The sequence below is a fragment of the Balaenoptera ricei genome, chromosome 5 (genome assembly GCF_028023285.1).
Source record: "Balaenoptera ricei isolate mBalRic1 chromosome 5, mBalRic1.hap2, whole genome shotgun sequence".
NCBI lineage: Eukaryota > Metazoa > Chordata > Mammalia > Artiodactyla > Balaenopteridae > Balaenoptera > Balaenoptera ricei.
The window spans coordinates 18,709,343-18,729,953 of NC_082643.1; positions in this window are offsets into that span (position 1 = coordinate 18,709,343).

A 20,611-nucleotide genomic window follows, 5' to 3' on the forward strand; every position below is an offset into this window, starting at 1 on the left:
CTTCTAATGGCAATGTCAAAGAGGAAAAGTGGCAGAGCTGTTCTAAAGAGACTAAATAAGACTAAATTTTAAAATGACATAATGATTCACAAATAGTAAGGTATTCACACCAGGTACATAAAGTTCAACACTTTGCAATATTAAGTAACTTATTACTTATTATTACTCTTACAGTTGTGTATAAATAGTTGTAGAAATAACAGGTAACGTGTGAAGTGTGTTACTGATTCTTTACCTTAGCAACAAGATGGACGTTGAACATTAAAATTGCAAGGAGTTTTATTTATAAAACCATTTAATAACATTTCATTAAAGTTTCAAAAACTTATTTAAATTTTATTTAAAATTGAGACACTAACTGTATTCATATTTTGCCTTTTAGCTTTAATAACTTTGAATATTTTAAGACAACTTTTTAAAACAAAAATAATTTTAATATTTATTTTAATTTCCATTTTTAATGAAATATATTTAAATATACACTTGGAATACATTTTTTATACTTTATGTTAGTGCCAACAGATATTGTGAGAAAATTCTTATAAGAATATAATTAATGATTTTGTTAGAATGAAAGCAAAACAAATGGAAAAGTTTCTTCAGAATAAAGATTTGAAAAGATAAGAAAAGATAAAAACAATGGAAGAATATCCAAATATATAGAGAATAGAATCAAAATAAGCAGCATTCCTGAAGGAGAGACCTGAACAAAAGAAACAGAAGCATTATTCAAAGGCATATGACTTTATTACTCACCCAGACACTGCTGTTGAACACCCAGATATGTGCAATAATTAAATTCAGTCCTCTTTGATATTTTGTACTTTGTCATATAAAAATCATAGTGTTACCCATCTTTTTCAATTTTATTGTAATAAAAATTTATTTGCCAAGGTAAGAGGATGGAATATATTTTAAGTTTGTTATCATGATTCAAACATTTAAAATATTTAGACATACTGTACATGGATCTCCATTTGAACTCTTGCCTTGGATCCTGTAAACATTAGGGGTGGGCCTGACTGCAATTTCAAATACCAAAATAATTAAGCAATATCTATAAAGTTTTCAAAGAGAAAACTGCAACCCTAGAATGGTAAACCATTTATGCCTATTCAAGTTTCCTTTAACATGTAAAAAGAAACAGATGATTTCAGATGAGGTGAGAAAATATAGCATCCATGAATCCTTAAAAAATTTACATAAAGATGTCTAACAAATGACCCAAAATTAAGAGCTCAAGATTGGGAGATTTCTGGGAAAACAGCCGTGTGAATGAGTTCCTACTGCTCAACTCCTTCAACTCCGGCCCAAATACCAACTACTTCCCCCAAGCAAGCAGGTAGAGTGTATAAGCTAAACCTCAAGTCTGCTTAGATCTCTTCAGAAGAGAGTAAACTCCGGACTTTCCCTTGCAGGCCAGATAAAAACCTTGGGGTCCTGTAGAAAGAGCAAGAGCCCTGGTGTGAGGATTGAAAAGTCACTGATATATGATCATACCAAATCTCATTCCTTTTCACCTGTCTGGCCCTTAGGGATAGTGGGGAACTGACAAACTGACTGAATCCGTCCTGCCCCAGAATCAGGAGTCCAGACAGCAGAGAGCTCTCAGTAGGGGATAAACAACCTTCTGGCTTGAGTGCCAGCAGGCTGCAAGACAGAAAACACCAGTGCCTCTCAGAACTAGTGGAGTTGCCCTGGAGGTACACCAGCAGCAGGACTTGAGCCCTGAGTAAGGGTGGAACCCCGTGGAGGCAAAGGAAAATAACAAGGCCCCTAATCTAGCAGCCAGAGTGAGGAAGCAGCAGCATGCCCAGAACTGAGATCACCTCCTGAAACAGAGGGCAAAGCAGCGACCTTAAACATACAAAATGAAAGTGCTTAAGGAAATCTGATTACAAATTACAAACGATGGATTTAAATTTTTTGAATAAAGTAGATAAATCAAAGCGGAGAAAAATCACTATTTAGACCTTGATTAATTAAAGGTCAAGTCAGAGACCTACCTTTTTTTTTTAATTTATTTTTTGGCTGCTTTGGGTCTTCCTTGCTGTGCACGGGCTTCTCACTTTGGTGGCTTCTCTTGTTGCGGACCACGGGCTCTAGGCACGCAGACTTCAGTAGTTGTGGCACGTGGGCTCAGTAGTTGTGGTGCACGGGCTTAGTTGCTCCGCGGCATGTGGGATCTTCCCAGACCAGGGCTCGAACCCGTGTCCCCTGCATTGATAGGCGGATTCTTAACCACTGTGCCACCAGGGGAGCCCCAGAGACCTATCTTAAAACACTGAACAAGCATGCAAAAAACGGGACTCGAGAGAAAAGATGACAACTGACCTGGACAGATCCAAAGGCATCTCTCATAAAAAAGTCACGGAGTGCCAGGAGAAATTAACAAAATACAGATGAAGGAAAGGCAATCATTAAATAAATTAATAAAAGAAAATATAAGCCTGTAGACTGAAGGGGTTAGGAGCCCCAGTCAAGGTTGAGAAAATACACATCCTAGATTAGCTTCATAAAATTCTCTATTACTTCAAGGATAAAATCGTACAAGCTTCTAGGCTAAAAGAACAAAAGATTGAGAGAGAAAGAGAGAAAAAAATCATCTTCCCATCCCACCCCCAAAAAAGATCAGTATTGGATTTTTTCTTAACAATGCGAGGTAAAACTAGTTTAGCTTCTTTCTTAATTAAATTTGAGTCTTTTCTTGAGTATTTTGCTAAGATGGTATAGACAGCTGGTAGATTTTCTGAATATTTCCCTTTCTGAGATATTTTTTTTTTCACTCAGCAAATGAAGGATAACAGATACTTGTAGAATACATAGTGTGCCAGGCATTGTTCTAAGCACTTTAAAAGTATTAACTCTTTTAATCCTCATAACAACCCCATGAGGTAGATGCTGTTATAATCCCTATTTTATAGATGAGGAAAGAAAGCACCAAGAGGTTTAAAAATTTGTCCAAAGTCACAAGCTGGTAAGTAGCAAAATCTTTTCTCTCTACTAATATCAGCCAATGTGCGATATAATATTAAGTCATAAGCAGAATAAAGAGACACCTTATAGAAAAGGCAACTCATGCAGATACAATGGTCATAAATCTGTAAACACTAACACCGTGAATAATTTTGACTTCAAAAATATTCACAATTTGTGGATGAGAAAAAATACCATAACTCAAGTCATTAAATGATATACTTGTAAAAGTATTTGTAATACAAAACAAATAATTAAGTAATCTCATAGAAAACAATAGTAAAAAGCAACTTGACAGGAAAATGGACTATGGATATAAATATGCAGAAGAGTAAATATTAATAGGCAGAAGAGTCAATCCAAAGACACATATGAAAATATTTTAAAAACACTATTATACAGAAAAATATAAAGTATCAATGACATACTACTTTACATCTATCAGATCGTCAAGAATCAAGAGCCTCAGTTAACACCTTACCAAAGTCCTTACTATGGCTGACGAGGCCTAACCTAGACTAGACTACCCCTTCTGACCTCATTTCTTTCCACTCTTCTCCTATCACTCAGCTACACTGTCCAGCTTCAAACGCATCTTCAAATGCAAGAAACATCGACCCCCTCTGCCTAAAACATGCTCTCCTTAGGTATTACCATGGCTTACTCCTTCTTACATCAGGTCTTTGCCCAAAAGTCAATGCTCAGAAATTTGCCCTGATCACCCAATACAGAATCCTTCTCCCACAATACTCCCTCTCATCTTATCCTACTCTATTCTTCCTTATAACACTTATCAGTTACCTAGTGTAACTGATTGTTTTATTGTATTGGTGCAATATTTATTAGATCGTATTAGTGGTTGTACTGCATTTGCTTATTACTCATCTCCCTCAGTAGACTCGAAAGTCCAAGAGAGCAGAAACTTTTTTGACTCTAGTGTCTGGAATAGTGCCAGACACATGGCAGAGATACTCAAAATTTGTTGATGGCATGAACAAGCATACAATGAGCAAACAACTACCACTAGTAAAGGTGCTAAGAAAATGGAACTCTTCTAAATGGGGATATGTGGATTTACAATAGCATTTTTGAATTTATGTATAATTATGCACATGTATGGCAACATCCCTTTTAACCCAGCAATGGGTTACCATCCCCATAACCTAAATAAAGCTCCAAAATATAAGGACATATGCATAAGAAAAATGTCTGTAATGGTGCTACTTGTAGAGGAAAAAAACAAGAATGAATGCTCGGGACTTCCCTAGTGGCACAGTGGTTAAGAATCTGCCTGCCAATGCAGGGGACACTGGTTTGAGCCCTGGTCTGGGAAGATCCCACATGCTGCAGAGCAACTAAGCCCGTGTGCCACAACTACTGAAGCCTGCGTGCTTAGATCCCGTGCTCCACAACAAGAGAAGCCACTGCAATGAGAAGCTAGCGCACCACAACGAAGAGTAGCCCTTGCTCACCGCAACTAGAGAGAGCCTGCACAGCAACGAAGACCCAACGCAGCCAAAAATAAATAATAAATAAATAAATAAATAAATAAATAAATAAATAAAAATGAATGCTCATCAAGAAGCATATGTTTGGATAAAACACGGTACATACACAGCACAGATTATGTAAGCTTTAAAATAACTGAAATTAGATCTGTGCCTATTAGGAGGATTTGTACTAAATAGTAAGCAAGAAAAGCAAGATTCAGATAAATGTATATAATGTGAGCCCATTTTATAAAACAATGACTAAACTTTCACTCTATATGTGTGTGCATATATAAGCATGATAAAGCGTGAGGTAACAGATTTTTTAAAAATTTATTTATATTTTATTTTTGGCTGTATTGGGTCTTCGTTGCTGCGTGCGGGCTTTCTCTAGTTGCTGCGAGCGGGGGCTACTCTTCGTAGGGGTGCGCGAGCTTCTCATTGCGGTGGCTTCTCTTGTTGCGGAGCACGGGCTCTAGGTGTGCAGGCTTCAGTAGTTGTAGCACCCGGGCTCAGTAGTTGTGGCTCACGGGCTTAGTTGCTCCGCAGCATATGGGATCTTCCCGGATCAGGGCTCGAACCTGCATCCCCTGCATTGGCGGGTGGGTTCTTAACCACTGCGCCACAAGGAAGTCCTAGATTTTTAATAATGATTATGTGGGGTTTGAGTATGGTAAGGAAAACAAGAATTCTTTTGAAAAAATGTCCACACCAAAATAAACACAAGACATGGCCACCTTACGTACAATGATAAATGTGACAGATACTGTTGGCTATCTATCCAGCAGCCATTCCCTATCATTCTTTCGTGCTATCAAAGTCTACCTCTCAAAATATTGGGTTGGCCAAAAAGTTCGTTTTGGTTTTGCCAGCTTATGGAAAAACCTGAACAAACTTTATGGCCAATCCAATAGAAACAGAAAATGCCAGAAGCACTCTTTCCCAGCCTCCCTCGCAGTTGAGGCATGGCCATGTAATCTGACCAACGGAAAGTAAAAATCTGCTAGGGTCTCCTAGGAGAGATTTCTTTGCTCCTTGAAAAGACAGACACAAGGAGAAGCAGCTTATTTCCTTATTTCCTACTTTTGAACATAGTTATCTGAGGAAGTTATGGCTGGAGCTGTGAGAGCCATCTTGTGACTATGAGAGGAAAGCCAAGAAAATCAAAAGAAGCCAATCCAAAGTCCTGACTTTGGTAAACTGCTATAAATTCTATAACTATCAACCTCTAGCCTTTGTATTATATGTTATATATTTAATTAATAAACCTCTATTGTTGATATTACTTTTAGCAATATATCTGGGTCAACTATAGCCCAATATCTTATACAGCCCTCTGTTTATGTGGGTATTATGAATGTATTAAAATGTGACCACCAAAATATTAACAATAGTTCTCATACTTTTATAAATTGTTTAAATTGTTTGAATTTTTAATGAGCAACTGTCATTTATATAGTAAGATCAAAATAATGAAGCTGATTTCATTAATTTTAAAAGTGATGACCTCAGGATCAGAGATAAATATTAAATACTGAAAATGTGATTATAAAACAGTGTAAATTGTCAAAATTACTACTCATTGAGAAAATCAACAGTGTAAAAAAAGTAATAAAAATTATCTATCCTCTGAAGACTGAAAACTGTAAAAGTTTAAGCATTTTCTTAAATAAGAAGGGCTAAAAATATTACCTGTGATGTAATAGTTAACATTGACAAAGAACACAAGTTAAAGAATACTTTGAAAACTTTAACCACTGCAAGAATCAAAAATAAAATACACATTTTAGAAAGACAAAAGCAAAGAAAATAGTTTAAAGCAAAACACTGAAAAAAGAAGTAGCAATCAAGCATTTAAAAAAAATAAGAAGATGACTATCACCAAAGCTATCAATTATAACAATAAATTAATCTTCTGTATGAAAGACAGATGATCCAGAAAGGGTTAAAAATGACCAAAATCTGGTTTCAAATTGAAGATAACAGACTGAGGGTAAATTTATTTCCCTTCCTTCCCCAAATCATAATGAAATAACAATGAAGAGGAATAACGACTTCTGATGTGAAATAGCTGATCGAATCAAAATCAACATCTTTCCCTTTCTCCTCCTGGAAACTCAACAAAAACAACAAGAATATAGGAGGAGGGAAACTGTGACTTCCCTCAGTGAAACGTAGGAAAAGTGTAATCCACAGACACCAAAACATAGGTAAGTACTGCCAAAAGCACATACAATTGTGCAGAAGTGAATAGAGATGGCACAGTGATGGCAGATCTCAGAGAGCACCAGGAAATATACACTTGTGTCATAAGATGCATTTCCTTCTTTACAACAACCAGTGCAAGAAGTGAGGGTTGTCACAGGCAAAGGGGAATGGAAAGCTTAGGTGCTATCAAGAAGGCCAAGCAACAGAAAATGTAAGAAATGCCAGAAAAGTACTCTTAAATTGCAATTCACTAACTTTTTAAAATGATCACATCAAAAATACTATCAGAACTAAAGTGAAAAAACAGCAAAACTAACCATCAGATGAAGAATACTCCTCCAGAGAATATGAAAACTTATAGTAAAAAAGAATTAAATGGTCATTTTCTTTAGGCTATTCTGATAGCAAGTGAAATCCGACTAACTTAAAAAGGGGTGGCAGATTTATTTGCTCACAGGATGCAGAAATTATCAAATGAAAAGTAGAAAGAGTAGAGAAATAGATGGGTTTCAGTAACAACTGGAATCAGAAACCCCAAAACACCAATTCTCAATACTCTCCTTATTGATTCTGGGGCATGCACATGTGCACACGTGCACACACACACACACACACACACACACACACACATATATCTTGGGAAAGAACTACAAATGTGGCCAAAGTGGAGAAGTTTTATAAGAACAGAGCAGCAATTTTCAATCCTGGCTGCACACTTAATTACCTGGTGACTACCTGAGGAGCTGTCAAAAATGCCAGAATGGAAAAACTTGGTAATAAAATGGGTAGAAAATATGAACAACTTTAAACACATACACACAGCCTGTAAAATATATTCAACATCACTCAAAATAACAGTAAAACTATACCATTTCTCCTGTTACCACTGGCAAATATTAAAGTATTTTTTAAAATTTATTTATTTTGGCTGCACCAGGTCTTAGTTGCAGCTCGTGGGCTCTTTGTTACAGCATGGGGACTCCTTAGTTGTGGCATTCAGACTCTTAGTTGCGGCATGCAGACCCTTAGTTGCGGCACGCATGTGGGGTCTAGTTCCCAGACCAAGGATCGAACCCAGTCCCCCTGCACTGGGAGCACGGATTCTTACCCACTGGACCACCAGGGAAGTCCCAAACACTAAAGTATTAATAACATAGTCTGTTGGTGAGGCCATGGAGAAACAGGCACCCTCATACACTGCAGGTGTCAATGCACATTGATGAAAACCTTAAGGAAGGGACTAGCATAATTACATATACACTTAGCTTTTAACCAAACAATCCCATTTCTAGGAGTTTAATCTGAAGATACATGAAAATTTAACTACAAGATGATTCATTGCAGCATTGTTTGTAATTACATATACTGAAAAGCATATGGTCATATATAGGAGAGTGGTTGAATAAACTATGCGACAGACAATGGAGTACACTGTAGCTGTAAATAAGATCTCTGTGGATTGATGTAGAACAATTTACAGCACACACCGTCAGGTGAAATAAGCAAAGAGCAAAAGATATCTGCAATATGTTACTCATTGTATAAGAAAGAAGAAATAAGAAAATATACATGCATCTACTCCTTTGTGCCAAAGAAATAAAGATACCCCAGAGATGCATGAATTTGGTTAACTACAGGAGGAAGGGTGGAATGGGGTAGAAAGGACAGAAGGAATTAGGGGGGAGGGAAGGATGTAATTTTTGTGAGTTTAACTTTATAAACCATTCTGACTTTTGGAACCATGTTAATGTTTTATACATGCAAGGAAGAAGAAAGGGAAGAAGGGGAAGGGGCAAAGAGAGAAAGGAGGAGGAGTAAAGGGAGGGAGGAAAAAAGGGAAAGGGAAAAGGAAAGGAGGTAAGGAAAAAGAGAAAAAAGGAAAAGGAAATGAAAAAGAAAGAAGGGGGAAGGGAGGAGAAGAGAGAAATAAGAAATGATGGGGACAGGTCCTAAAATGGAATACAAACAGAAATGAATGAATGAAATATTTTGAACGGTAACATAGCTACACCAAAGGAAGGGATGGGTGGGAGGGAAAACTGAAGATCTGAAGAGTGTTTGAACTAAATGCCCTAAAGATAAAAATGAACTCTAAACATATCTTGAATTCTTAGGTTTCCTTTTTGCAAAGGAATAGGCTAGCAATTATGAAATTATTTTCTGTTGTTTCTAGGGCTACACAAATAAGTAAATATATTGGGGATGATATCCTGCTTCCTCACTGTACACAGAAAATAATAACATATACGGAAAGAGAGAATAAAAGACTCCTGTGATATTGGGTTGGAATGAGATATCGGTGTGAACTCATGGATTTAAGGGGTGTGTGTGTGTGTGTGTATTAACATGATTATAGAAAAAAAAGGTATTTGTTGTAAAACCAATAGCTGGTGGGAAGCAGCCGCATAGCACAGGGAGATCAGCTCGGTGCTTTGTGACCACCTAGAGGGATGGGATAGGGAGAGTGGGAGGGAGGGAGGGAGATGCAAGAGGGAAGAGATATGGGAACATATGTATATGTATAGCTGATTCACTTTGTTATAAAGCAGAAACTAACACACCATCGTAAAGCAATTATACTCCAATAAAGATGTTAAAAAAAAAAAAAAGGTATTTGTGGGTATGTATGCAAACAAATTTCTATTTCCTAGCCCTGTCTGCTGTGAGAACTTACAAGCAATGACACCCTGGTAGTAATGAGTATACCAACTGCCCAGATCTTGGTTACTAAATTCCATTCTCTACTAAAAGGATCAGGGCTCCATGGAGACATCATCAATTTCAGGGCTGAAGTAGAGAAAGTACAAGATGAGTCAAGATAAGCCTGAGACATACTTTTGCACCCAAAACAATGATGTGAGCATGTCAAAGGATAAGGAGCCAGCTTGAAGGGGTTCCCACTGGCCGAATCTGGGGCAATATGAACAACAAAATAATGACATTAAAGGATTATCAACTGAACAAAACAGAAATCTGAGTCTACACTGAAATTAATTAATTAAACAAGGGAAAGCTCTTTCTTATAATAGGAAGCCAACTAGAAGTAGAAAAATCACCATTTGCTGATCGTAACTGAAAGTGAGACCGTCAATGGGTACTAAAACTCTGTGGGTAATATTTATGGAGAAACAGGAAGTTGTGCTATATGACACTTAACTACTACAAAGTAAAAATCAGCAAGTTTATAATGGAGACACCCACAGAGATCACCTTAATCAAGCGATCAAAGTTAACATCACCAGTAATGAAAAAAATTGGTATCATGTATTCCCTGGTAAAATGCCCTGAGAAACACACATGACTTCTGTTGTATACCTGCCATATGCTCATAACCTGATTCTAATCATGCGGAAACATTATTCAAACCCAAACTGAGAAATATTCTACAAGATAACTGGCATGTACTCTTCAAAAATGTTATGTCCATAAACACAGAAGACTGAGGACTTATTCCAAATTAGAGACTAAAGGGATAGGACAGCTGAATGCAAGGTATAAATGGAGGCTTTCATTTGCTATCAAGGAAACTGTCCAGTAAAATAATGATGGTAAAATCTGAATAAAATGTATCGATTATATTACTGTATTAATGCTAATTTCCTGATTTGATCATTGTATGTCCTTGCTTTTAGAAAATATACACCAAAAATTTTAGGAAACACACTGAAGTGTTTAGGTCAGAGGGGGAACGTCGGCTTATTCTCAGGTACTTTAGAAACATATTTTAAAATAAAACAAATGGCGGGAATTCCATGGCAGTTAACACTCCACACTTCCACTGCAGGGGGCATAGGTTTGATCCCTGGTTGGGTAACTAAGATACCACAGGCCACACAGTGCGGCCAAACAAACAAAATAAAAATAAAAAGGGTAAAATGTTAACATTTGATGAATCTGGGAGAAGGGTATATGGAAATTCTTTGTATTATTCTTACAAATTTTCTGTAACTTTGAAATTACATCCAAATTAAGAGTTTAAAAATGCCTATCTGGAGTTCACACATAGATAACTCTTGTTGGTCTGAAATGAAACCTATTCATTTAAGAGTCAGACCCAAAGCCACATGGACCGGGCTTCCCTGTTGGCGAAGTGGTTGAGAATCCGCCTGCCAGTGCAGGGGACACGGGTTCGAGCCCTGGTCTGGGAGGATCCCACATGCCGCGGAGCAACTAGGCCCGTGAGCCACAATTGCTGAGCCTGCGCATCTGGAGCCTGTGCTCCGCAACGGGAGAGGCCGCGATAGTGAGAGGCCTGTGCGCCACGATGAAGAGTGGCCCCCACTTGCCGCAACTAGAGAAAGCCCTCGCACAGAAACGAAGACCCAACACAGCCATGAATAAATAAATAAATAAATAAAAATAAAAACCCAAAGTTAAAAAAAAAAAAAAAAAAGCCACATGGACCTTAGGGAGTAGAAAGAAGCAATAGTTCCTAGAAGCAAACGGTTCAGGGCAGGTAACACCAGTGATGTCTACTGCAATGGAAAAATAGCCATTTCTCTATATGATAAAGCATACAATTACAAATGTAAATGGTCATCTTCTAGCATCAAATAACATTGTATCGAATTGTATACAGCAAAAGCTGTTAGAAATACATGGAGAAAACGAACATATCTACATATCTATTGGAGCAAAAGCTTCATTAGGTGATTTTCTGTTCTGCTTTATTAGTGTAAACTAGCCTGGCACATAAGAACCAATTAATAAGTGTATTTTCACACATTTACATTATATAAACTCACAGATTACAATCATGATTAGTGTGGAATCATGTCTATTTTGTTCTCCTCTGTCTATTCAACACTTAGCAATGGCTGGCACATAATAGGTACTCAATGAATATTTGTTTAACAACTAAACACTGAATCTGCACTTTAATAATTATGGGAGATTGAGTAATAAAAAACATCTTTAATAGATTAGAATTACAGATCACAACTAGCTGCTGGACAATCATGGACATGAAGACACTGGAACTCACCAAAAAAGATACCCCACATCCAAAGACAAAGGAGAAGTCACAATGAGACAGTAGGAGGGGCAAAATCACAGTAAAATCAAATCCCATAACTGCTGGGTGGGTGACTCACAGACTGGAGAACACTTTACGACAGAAGTCCACCCACTGGAGTGAAGGTTCTGAGCCCCACATCAGGCTTCCCAACCTAGGGCTCCGGCAATAGGAGGAGGAATTCCTAGAGAAACAGACTTTGAAGCCTAGTGGGAATTGACTGCAGGACTTCAAGAGGACTGGTGGAAACAGAGACTCCACTCTTGGAGGGCACACACAAAGTAGTGTGCACATCGGGACCCAGGGGAAGGAGCAGTGACCCCAGGGGAGACTGAAGCAGACCTACCTGCTAGTGTTGGAGGGTCTCCTGCAGAGGCGGGGGGTGGCTGTGGCTCACCGTGGGGACAAGGACACTGGCAGCGGAGGTTCTGGGAAGTGCTCCTTAGCATGAGCCCTCCCAGAGTCTGCCATTAACCCCATCAAAGAGCCCAGGTAGGCTCCAGTGTTGGGTTGCCTCAGGCCAAACAACCAACAGGGAGGGAACCCAGCCCCACCCATCAACAGTCAAGCGGATTAAAGTTTTACTGAGCTCTGCCCACCAGAGCAACAGTCAGCTCTACCCACACCAGTCCCTCCCATCTAGCCTCTTAGATAGCCTCATCCACCAGAGGGCAGAGAGCAGAAGCAAGAAGAACTAAAATCCTGCAAACTGTGGAACAAAAACCACATTCACAGAAAGACAGACAAGATGAAAAGGCAGAGGGCTATGTACCAGATGAAGGAACACAATAAAACCCCAGAAAAACAACTAAATGAAGCGGAGATAGGCAACCTTCCAGAAAAACAATTCAGAATAATGATAGTAAAGATGATCCAGGATCTCAGAAAAAGAATGTAGGCAAAGATCGAGAAGTTGCAAGAAATGTTTAACAAAAACCTAGAAGAATTAAAGAACAAACAAACAGAGATAAACAATACAATAACTGAAATGAAAACTACACGAGAAGGAATCAATAGCACAATAACTGACGCAGAAGAACGGATAAGTAACCGGGAAGACAGAATGGTGGAATTCACTGCTGCGGAACAGAATAAAGATAAAAGAATGAAAAGAAATGAAGACAGCCTAAGAGACCTCTGGGACAACATTAAAAGCAACAACATTCGCATTATAGGGGTCCCAGAAGGAGAAGAGAGAGAGAGAAAGGACCAGAGAAAATATTTGAAGAGATTATAGTTGAAAAATTCCCTACGAGGGGAAAGGAAATAGCCACCCAAGTCCAGGAAGCACAGCGAGTCCCATACAGGACAAACCCCAGGAGAAACATGCCAAGACACATAGTAATCAAATTGGCAAAAATTCAAGACAAAGAAAAATTATTCAAAGCAGCAAGGGAAAAACGACAAATAACATACAAGGAAACTCCCAGAAGGTTAACAGCTGATTTCTCAGCAGAAATTCTACAAGCCAGAAGGGAGTGGCATGACATACTTAAAGTGATGAAAGGGAAGAACCTACAACCAAGATTACTCTACTCAGCAAGGATCTCATTCAGATTCGATGGAGAAATCAAAAGCTTTACAGACAAGCAAAAGCTAAGAGAATTCAGCACCACCAAACCAGCTCTACAACAAATGCTAAAGGAACTTCTCTAAGTGGGAAACACAAGAGAAGAAAAGGACCTACAAAAACAAACCCCAAACAATTAAGTAAATGGTCATAGGAACGTACATATCGATAATTACCTAAAACGTGAATGGATTAAATGCCCCAACCAAAAGACACAGGCTCGCTGAATGGATACAAAAACAAGACCCATATATATGCTGTCTACAAGAGACCCACTTCAGACGTAGGGACACATACAGACTGAAAGTGAGGGGATGAAAAAAGATATTCCATGCAAATGGAAATCAAAAGAAAGATAGAGTAGCTATACTCATATCAGATAAAACAGACTTTAAAATAAAGAATGTTACAAGAGACAAGGAAGGACACTACATAATGATCAAGGGATCAATCCAAGAAGAAGATATAACAATTATAAATATATATACACCCAACATAGGAACACCTCAATACAGAAGGTAACTGCTAACAGCTATAAAAGAGGAAATAGACAGTAACACAATAATAGTGGGGGACTTTAACACCTCACTTACACCAATGAACATATAATTCAAACAGAAAATGAATAAGGAAGAACAAGCTTTAAATGACACAACAGACCAGATAGATTTAATTGATATTTATAGGACATTCCATCCAAAAACAGCAGATTACACTTTCTTCTCAAGTGTGCATGGAACATTCTCCAGGATAGATCACACCTTAGGTCACAAATCAAGCCTCAGTAAATTTAAGAAAATTGAAATCATATCAAGCATCTTTTCTGACCACAACACTATAAGATTAGAAATGAATTACAGGGAAAAAAACGTAAAAAACACAAACACATGGAGGCTATACAATACGTTACTAAATTCCAAGAGATCACTGAAGAAATCAAAGAGGAAATCAAAAAATACCTAGAGACAAATGACAATGAAAACACGATGATCCAAAACCTATGGGATGCAGCAAAAGCAGTTCTAAGAGGGAAGTTTATAGCTATAAAAGCCTACCTAAAGAAACAAGAAAAATCTCAAGTAAACAATCTAACCTTACACCTAAAGGAACTAGAGAAAGAAGAACAAACAAAACCCAAAGTTAGCAGAAGGAAAGAAATCATAAAGATCAGAGCAGAAATAAATGAAATAGAAACAAAGAAAACAATAGCAAAGATCAATAAAACTAAAAGCTGGTTCTTTGAGAAGATAAACAGAATTGATAAACCATTAGCCAGACTCATCAAGCATAAGAGGGAGAGGACTCAAATCAATAAAATTAGAAATGAAAAAGGAGAAGTTACAACAGACACTGCAGAAATACAAAGCATCCTAAGAGAGTACTTCAAACAACTCTATGCCAATAAAATGGACAAATTCTTAGAAAGGTATAACCTTCCAAGACTGAACCAGGAAGAAATAGAAAATATGAACAGACCAATCACAAATAATGAAATTGAAACTGTGGTTAAAAAATTTTCTAACAAACAAAAGTCCAGGACCAGATGGCTTCATAGGTGAATTCTATCAAACATTTAGAGAAGAGCTAACACCTATCCTTCTCAAACTCTTCCAAAAAATTGCAGAGGAAGGAACACTCCCAAACTCATTTTATGAGGCCACCATCACCCTGATACCAAAACCAGACAAAGATACTACAAAAAAAGAAAATTACAGACCAATATCACTGATGAATATAGATGCAAAAATCCTCAACAAAATACTAGCAAACAGAATCCAACAACACATTAAAAGGATCATACAGCATGATCAAGTGGGATTTATCCCAGGGATGCAATGATCCTTCAATATACACAAATCAATCAATATGATACACCATATTAACAAATTGAAGAATAAAAACCATATGATCATCTCAATAGATGCAGAAAAAGCTTCTGACAAAATTCAACACCCATTTATGATAAAAACTCTACAGAAAGTGGGCATAGAGGGAACCTACCTCAACATAATAAAGGCCATATACGACAAACCCACAGCAAACATCATTCTCAATGGTGAAAAACTGAAAGCATTTCCTCTAAGATCAGGAACGAGACAAGGATATCCACTCTCACCACTATTATTCAGCATAGTTTTGGAAGTCCTAGCCTCAGCAATCAGAGAAGAAAAAGAAATAAAAGGAATACAAATTGGAAAAGAAGAAGTAAAACTGTCACTGTTTGCAGATGACATGATACTATCCATAGAGAATCCTAAGGATGCCACCAGAAAACTACTGGAGCTAATCAATGAATTTGGTAAAGTTGCAGGATACAAAATTAATGCACAGAAATCTCTTGCATTCCTATACACTAATGAGGAAAAATCTGAAAGAGAAATTATGGAAGCACTGTCATTTACCATTGCAACAAAAAGAATAAAATACCTAGGAATAAGCCTACCTAGGGAGACAAAAGACCTGTATGCAGAAAACTATAAGAAACGGATGAAAGAAATTAAAGGTGATACCAACAGACAGAGAGAAATACCATGTTCTTGGATTGGAAGAATCAATATTGTGAAAATGACTATACTACCCAAAGCAATCTACAGATTCAATGCAATCCATATCAAATTACCAATGGCATTTTTTACGGAACTAGAACAAATCATCTTAAAATTTGTATGGAGACACTAAAGACCCCGAATAGCCAAAGCAGTCTTGAGGGAAAAAAACGGAGCTGGAGGAATCAGACTCCCTGACTTCAGACTACACTACAAAGCTACAGTAATCAAAAGACAATATGGTACTGGCACAAAAACAGAAACACAGATCAATGGAACAAGACAGAAAGCCCAGAGATAAACCCATGCACCTATGGTCAACTATGACAAAGGAGGCAGATATACAATGGAGAAAAGACAGTCTCTTCAATAAGTGGTGCTGGGAAAACTGGACAGCTACATGTAAAAGAATGAAATTAGAAGACTCCCTAACACCATATACAAAAATAAACTCAAAATGGATTCGAGACCTAAACGCAAGACCGGACACTATAAAATTCTTAGAGGAAAACATAGGAAAAACACTCTTTGACATAAATCACAGCAAGATCTTTTTTGATCCACCTCTTAGAGTAATAGAAATAAAAACAAAAATAAACAATTGGGACCTAATGAAACTTCAAAGCTTTTGCACAGCAAAGGAAACCATAAACAAGACGAAAAGACAACCCTCAGAATGGCAGAAAATATTTGCAAACGAATCAACGGACAAAGGATTAATCTCCAAAATATATAAACAGCTCATGCAGCTCAATATTAAAGAAACAAACAACCCAATCCAAAAATGGGCAGAAGAGCTAAATAGACATTTCTCCAAAGAAGACATACAGATGGCCAAGAAGCACATGAAAAGATGCTCAACATCACTAATTATTAGAGAAATGCAAATCAAAACTACAATAAGGTATCACCTCACAGCAGTTAGAATGGGCATCATCAGAAAATCTACAATCAACAAATGCTGGAGAGGGTGTGGAGAAAAGGGAACCCTCTTGCACTGTTGGTGGGAATGTAAATTGATACAGTCACTATGGAGAACAGTATGGAGGTTCCTTAAAAAACTAAAAATAGAATTACCATATGATCCAGCAACCCCACTTCTGGGCATATACCCAGAGAAAAGCATAATTCAAAAAGACACATGCACCCCAATGTTCATTGCAGCACTATTTACAATAGCCAGGTCATGGAAGCAACCTAAATGCCCATCAAAAGACGAATGGATAAAGATGTCGTGGTACATATATACAATGGAATATTACTCAGCCATTAAAAGGAATGAAACTGAGTCATTTGTTGAGACGTGGATGGATCTAGAGACTGTCAGAGTCTCTAGACTTCTTCACAGAGTGAAGTAAGTCAGAATGAGAAAAATATCGTATATTAACACATGTACGTGGAACGTAGAAAAATGGTACAGATGAACCGGTTTGCAGGGCAGAAGTTGAGACACAGATGTAGAGAACAAACATATGGACACCAAGGGGGGAAAACCACGGTGGGGTGGGATGGTTTTGTGCTGAATTGGCCGATTGGGATTGACATGTATACACTGACGTGTATAAAATTGATGACTAATAAGAACCTGCAGTATAAGAAAACAAAACTAAACTTTCTTTGGGTTATTTGTATGGAAGTATGTTAATATAAATGTTTCAGACATTACATGAAATTTCTAAAAATCTTTTATGTTCTGGTATAATGTTGTCATAATTCTAGTTATTACTTTAAAATGTATATCTCAGAAATAACTAAATTTCCTTGTCAATTGCATTATTATGAACTTTCATCAAATCTTTAACCGTGGTCATTTTTAAGTCTTTTCTCATTTACAGACAGTTCTGGGTGTACTCTGATGCTTTTGCAAAAATGTTCCTATAAAAGGGTTTCATCTTCAAGGAATTCATGGAAAAGACCCTGACAAGTACAGGTTTCTGGTAACTGACTATACTGCTGAACTGAATGAATAAGCATTTTCAGAACTCTAATGGAAAACTGATGAATTCATAGAAGTGCTAACAAAAGATCAAGATGAAAAAAAATTAATTACATGGGACTGAGTGAACTGATGAGGATGATTATAATTTTTGTGACTTTCTGTTTGAATTAAAAAAAAAAGAGAAGAATCCAGCACAGTGCTCAGCTTTTATATCAGAAACGATATATGTTGAGTACATTTAATAAAGGAATATTTTTTAAGCAGCTGAAAAAAAGGAAAAAAAAAAGAATTACAGTAAGATAAAAAACTAATGTGCAAATCCCCTCCACCTTCTTTCTCACTTGTAACTTAAGAAGTTGATACCACACTTGGGTAAGATGAATATAGGCTCTTTGGCTATATGGTAAGTATTCATGTTATTGCAGATGATTGGTTTACCAATCATGAATCATGTGATCTTAAATAGCTTAGTCTTGCAACGTAATTATTGCCTTACCTCCCCCCCCGCAAAAACTCCCCATATTCCACAGAGTACCTATCAGTACAAAACCAGCATTACCACTTTGGACAATGTCTTAACTATTTAACTGATTAAGAGTTAACAATGCCATGTGGCAAGATAATTCATTCAGTTATCTAGGAATATATTGTGTATTTATGTTGTGTCTAATTAAAGTTAAATTAACCAAGTGTAAAAAAACAATGGAGGATTAAGAGACACTTTTTTTTTAATGCCAACTGATATAAACTGCTTTATAAATTTAATAGGCTCACGTTACCAGGGATACTTTTCATGGTATTTTTTTCAAACTGCAGATACCAAAATTTAAAAAAGAAATAGACTAGCACAGGAAAATCTCAAAATACATTCGTTCCCAATGGTAGTTGAGCACAGCTAAGTGAAACCTTTGGTATATACATATATAAACAGAGCCACAAAATAAAATGTTCTTCTTACAGGCTGCAGTAAGAAATATACTGAAAAATGCTGTTTTATGCTTTAGAACTCTTTCAGTAGAGCCTAGACCCATCTGCAGATTTGGTGACATTCCATTCTGGCACATGTCTTTATCAAGCTCAACTTTCACAAAAAGAATGTGAAACCCTGCTTCTAAAGCATATGATTGTACACATAACTAGTTCTTCCGATACCGGTCCAAAAGTAAAACTCACTGCTATTTGAAACTTATTAAAAAGTTCATTTGAGAAACTATGCAGCACAGCTGTCTACTAGAACTTTCTGCAATGACAGAATGTCTGATATCTGAGCTACTGTTCTGGATACTGCAGATATAGATCATTATGCCTTCAAGTATGGTCCCTGGGTCACAATAATCATCACAAGATCACAAGAATCACTTAGGATCAGGCACAATGAAATGTGAAAAGGACTAGTTCTCAAAGGACACAGTACCACTGACTATTGCCATAAACAGTAGAAATTTATGTGACACTTTGATTTTAACAATTATAGGTGAGGTGCCTCTGGCATTATTAGGGATGAGCAATACACAGATGTACACACCTAAGAGCTGGTATCCCTAGTGACATTCAACTATCCTGCCAGACATTCATGTAAATTTTTAAAAAATCTACTTTTAATACTGAAATTTTGAATCTAACTGTATTACCTAACATCTAACACCAAGCAATTTTTGCACAATATACTCTGAATTTTCCAGAAATATCTTAAGTTGAAAAAATGTATAGTTCTGTCCAGAACTTAGTACTAAGCATTGTTCACTTCAGAGTAACTTAACAACTTGCATTTAGAGTTGTCACATTCACACTAACACTAGGTATGTGTTCAATTACCAGACTACTTTCATTAAATAGTTATGTTTGGGCTAAAATAACTGTACTAAAAACTACTTCCCTCTAATTACCCCTCTGATTATTCTATTATTCTCTAGACAGGGAATTTATTTTTTAACAAGCGGTAAGCAAGTTACATTACCTATGAATTTCACTTCAGAATAATAAGAGCATGCAGTGATACATTTGCTTATACATATGGGGTGCTGTGTCTGACATATGGGGTGCTGTGTCTGACAGTGATCCTTAAGAATCACTGGTTTAAGGAATTATGCAGCCGTTACCATCCCCCTAGATCAGGGGCCCTTAATTTGGGAATACAAGGACACTCAGCCTAAGGAATCCATGGAGTGGCTTCAGAACAATAGAAATCCTAAATAATACATACAATTTGATATATATGTATAGCAACCTTGGGGGGTTAACAATATAACTTTGTTCCATCCAAAACTGTTAGCTTAAGTACCATTACATTACACCCTGAGACTGTATACGCTGGGCTGGATTATAAACTTGGATCTCAAAATGTGGTCAAGCCCCACACCCAATTACATTTATGGAACTGCAACTTCATCACTTCATCAGCCTACACTAGGCTATTAATCCTGACACAGGATTAACCTCCAAAGTTTACAAGCAGCTCATGCAGCTCAATATCAAAAAAGCAAACAATCCAATCCAAAAATGGGCAGAAGACCTAAATAGACTTTTCTCCAAAGAAGATATACAGATAGCTAACAAACACATGAAAGAATGCTCAACATCACTAATCATTAGAGAAATGCAAAACTACAATGAGGTTATCACCTCACACCAGTCAGAATGGCCATCATCAAAAAATCTACAAACAATAAATGCTGGAGAGGGTGTGGAGAAAAGGGAACCCTCCTGCACTGTTGGTGGGAATGTAAATTGATACAGCCACTATGGAGAACAGTATGGAGGTTCCTTAAAAAACTAAAAATAGAACTACCATATGACCCAGCAATCCCACTACTGGGCATGTACCCTGAGAAAACCATAATTCAAAGAGTCATGTACCACAATGTTCAC